This window comes from Lactuca sativa, chromosome 8 (genome assembly GCF_002870075.4).
Source record: "Lactuca sativa cultivar Salinas chromosome 8, Lsat_Salinas_v11, whole genome shotgun sequence".
Lineage (NCBI taxonomy): Eukaryota > Viridiplantae > Streptophyta > Magnoliopsida > Asterales > Asteraceae > Lactuca > Lactuca sativa.
The window spans coordinates 107475705-107480603 of NC_056630.2; positions in this window are offsets into that span (position 1 = coordinate 107475705).

A 4899-nucleotide genomic window follows, 5' to 3' on the forward strand; every position below is an offset into this window, starting at 1 on the left:
TCACAAGAATCACTCAAAAAGCCTTAGATCTTCTCAAAAACGGCTAGGGTTTGCTATGAGGAGTGTTTGGGAGCATAAAGAGGGAAAGGAGGCTGCATAAGGTCGTTTAAATAGGGTGCAAACCCCTGGATTAGGGTTTTTGTCCAAACAGCGGCTACTCGCCGAGTTCGCAACTTAAACCCCACGCCTCATCCCGCTTCTACTCGGCGAGTCAGTCCTTCGTCTCGTCGAGTCCAAGGCCAAAAATGCAAAAATAAAAGAAGATTTAATAACAAAACACATACCAAGAACCAGGTGCTACAACTTTACATATAATAACGAACATAAATATTATAGCAACATGAGTAGGGCAACAATATCTACTCACAGTATAGTCAATCTATTTTAAATAGCAAGATGCTTACACAATTTCATAGTAATAGTTATAGTTATATCAACATACTTATAATCAGTGGCGGACTTACAATGCCCCCCACAGTAAAAAAAAATAATTAAAATAATATGTTTTATCAGAAAATAATTTATTTTGTCCCTTTCAAAATAACATATTTTGACTCTTCAAATTTTTTCTGCCCCATAAAAGAAAATAAATTATTTTTGACCTCTTTTTGAAATTGTTTTTGGGTCCGCCTACTTTAAATAATAAGTCTTTATACAAATTCCATATCAAAACTTGACACATAAGAGCAACTTGCTAAAATAATAACATCATTATTAAATAGTAGCAACAAACTTACAATATAGTATGTTTACTTTAAATAACAACATACTTTAGATATAAACATACTTTACATATGAATCAGCTTAATAATTCACACAAATGAAAATCATTACCTACCCAATCATTTTTTACTCCATGGTTAAGATATCTAAAGCCTTCCTTATAGTTTATTTATATAAATGAAAATCATTTATATAATATTGATTAGATTTCACACATATTGATATTATTTATGAGAATAAGAGGTAATGCATGTCATCTGTTTTACTTTATTACTAGTATATTTACCCGAACAATTCTTCAATTTCTTCCATCCAAAACAAGTCGTTGATGGGTTTTTTCCAAGTAGCTACAAAATTGTCGAGCTTAGGATTTCTCCTTGTCATAACCACATCATATAACCCCCATGAGCCTTATGTAACAACGTAAATTTTCAAAACAATTCTTCACTTTGAAAAATATCATTTCATTCACAAATCATCAAAATCCAGTGCATCACATGTCAATAGAACATATCCCAAGATCACAATACATAAAAACTCCATAAGTGTGTACAGATCATGTCGGCGCCTTCCTATGATCCTCACTGGTACTTGAAACACATAACACACAACACGGTCAGCATAAATGCTTAGTGAGTTCCCCAAAATACCACATACAACACATACGCCACTCGAGGCTACAGTACGACCCTCCGGTCGATGTGTCTCAGCGGGACCCTCCAGTCCCGTAGCTTGTTGGACCCTCTGGTCCAGTCATAGCTCGTTGGACCCTTCGGCCCGGTCTGTATCGATGGACCCTTTGGTCCGGTCTATATCGTTGGACCCTCCAGTCTGGTCTATACAACACATAGCATACATATATCACAATGCACATAATCTCATACATACACATAGCACACAAGACCCTCCGGTCTACACATAGATACCACTCTAGGTAATGTATAGTGAGAAGACTCACCTCGGGTAACTCGGATAATCTAGCACTCGTAATACAGATCTAGCCTCTGCCTAACCACATAAACAATTTCCTCAATAAATAACGGCTCACAAAGGCTAGGTTGCTCTTTCTACAATTCCACAGAAGGGTAAAAGACCATTTTACCCCTCCCTGACCCAAAAGTCTAAGTGTTGACCAAAACCCTAAAAGTCAACTCAAGTCGATGGTCAAACTTTGACCAGACTCGCCGCGTGCACTCGTGTGACTCGGCGAGTCCATGCGTGTCCTCCAACTCTTCGTAATGCCTTATTCGACTCGTCGAGTGATCCTTCCACTCGACGGGTTACCACTGGAAATGAATCACGGGGCAACCCGACTCGACTCATCGAGTTCCCTTATAGACTCGGCGAGTTTCCTTCATAGCAACACTCAAATGACCTTCTGAGGTTAGATATGCTTCTCTAACCTATAGATCTAACCTCCCCATGCTCAATAATCACGTAAAGGTCAAAACTTGACACTCATGCAACGCACCCAAGGCTTCTTTTGGTCAAATGGCTTCTAAAATGGCAACCTAGGTTCATTTCCTCCATGGAACAACATAAAGCAGGATAAATAGTGCTCTCTGGACCTCTAAAGGTCCAGATCCAGAGTCTAACACTCAAAGGGACAACATATGCATCAATTCAAAACAATAAAGGGGTAGAGAAAACCCTAGATTTAATGATCTCATACGAAATAAAAGAAGGGGTCGTTTTATTACCTCAACAATGAAGACCCGAGCTTGAAAATCACATAATAGCAACCCCTTGACCTTCTATTGCTGGAAACTCCTTCTACTTTGCAAAGCCACACCAAAAAGGATCAAAATAGCTCTCTCTCTCTCTCTCTCTCACACACACACACACAACTCGCTCAAGCTCTCTAGGGTTTCTTTCTCTCTAGACTGGTAGCCGCAAATGAGGGCTATAAGGTCCCTTAAATAGGGCACAGGCCCAGAGATTTAGGGTTTTTGACCTCAATGCGGACTCGTCGAGTCTACTCTTCCGACTCTTTGAGTCCCTTCATTAATCCGAGTCATCAGTCGCGATCCAACTCGACGAGTCTAGGCGTCAACTCGTCGAGTTCCTCTCCTTTACTAAAAACAAATAATAGAAAATTATAGACCTAGAAATCTGAATGTTACACCTTAAAGTACTTTTCAACCCATATTTCGGTTCACTATATCTCTTCCTGCATTCATGATCAACCGCGAGTCTAAGTTTCTTTCAAGTTGAGGCTCATCCACGACTGTCATGCTAAAAATATCATGCAAAATAAAAAAGATTACAAGACATTTAAAAATTATAAATAACTTAACTAAACATACTTACATGGAGTGTCCTATATATGTGTTGATTAGACTGATTTGGAACCTTAGGCCAAGAAGGATAACGAGGTGATGCAAAATTTATGATCTCATTGGAGACAACTTAATTAACGATTGATGTGTTTTTGATAACCTTGAATTATTTCCCTTGCTCATAAAAAACAAGTGGTAGATGTCTATTATCATTTATTTACAAGTTTCTTCCTTCCTGGCAAGTTTTTTTTGTTAGGTTATATTAATTACTAGGTGTGAAACCCGTATACTATACAAGTAGATTAAAAAAAGTTAAATACATAAATTTATTGGATATTCCTAAAAATCTCAATATTATAATTTAGCATTGTGTAAAAATATATATAAAGTAAGATACATATTTTTTTGACATTTATTATCACATTTAATACAATGAATACATTCTATATATAAATTAGTTTTTTTTTTATGAAAATTGAAAAAAACAATAAATTGACATGTGGATTGAATTTAATTCAAAAATAGCACAAAATGTCATGTGACATATTGAATAAGAATAGGACATGTGGCAAAAGATCTTTATTTATTAGGAAAATATAGTTAGAAAATAAAAAAGATGCTCAATATAAAGGCATTTAAAAAAAAAGGATAATAATTTGAAAGGGTAATGAACTTAAATTTTTTGTTTTCATATTTAATCATTGAATTTTCATGTTTTATTTACCCATAGATTATTTGAAATTGTTGTACCCTTATGACCAGTTACAATCGGTCATAAAGGTAAATATAAACAATTAAAAATAATTTATTGGTAAATCAAGCACCAAAAAAGTTCAATGACTAAAAATAAATATAATTGAAATTTTGTTACCCTTACAAGTCAATATTCCATAAAAAATCCTTTTACATTGGTAAATAGTACTGTTATGTTCTCCATTTCGGAATTTCTTAATACATTTCATTATATTATTTTATATAGTTATAGAGTTTTATTTTTAAGATTTAAAAAATATATTTGCTTTCACCACAAGATTTAAGGGTTAACGAATGACATGTCGCCGCTAAAGGTATCAAGAGTTACCACAATTACGTTTAGTGGTGACATGTCTCAACTAATATGTCATTGATAATGCTTTGTTGGAACTCATACATCCTTATATCTCTTGATATAGCTTGAAACAAATGTTTTTGTATATAATGCGCACAAATAGTGTTGCGTTCATAGCATTTCGTCGTAAATAATATAACAATTTGTAATACATATATATATATATATATATATATATATATATATATATATATATATATATATATATAAAATACTTGAGTTATTGTAATATGTGGTTGGACAAATGATGTCTAATTATAACCTATAAAATTGTAACTGTAAATAGACACATAGAAAATGGAATAAATAAAGAAACTCAAGTTAAAAGTTTATCTCATTGACTAGGATGAAAGGTCATGAACTACAACATGATTATCTGGTAAGTATTATTTTTTGTAACACTCCTTACAAACACAACACAAACCAAACGTAGTGACTCAAATCAGAATTATTAATCTAAGTAATTGCTACTAATAAACAAAATAAACTAAGGGATGATTACAAAAAGGGAAAATGACTTGAAATGGTAACAAACTTGCAATTTTGTTCATATTTCGTCATTGAACTTTTTTTTTCGTGCTAGATTTTCCCCTGAATTATTAGAAATTGTTCATATTTTACCTTTATGACCGGTTGTAACTGGTCATAAGCATAAAATGTGAAGAATTTCAAATAACTTAGGGGTAAATCAAGCATGAAAAAAAAAAGTTCAGTGACTAAATATGAACAAAGTTTAAAGTTCATCACTCTTTCAAGTCATTATGCCTTAAATGAATTAAACAACTTACA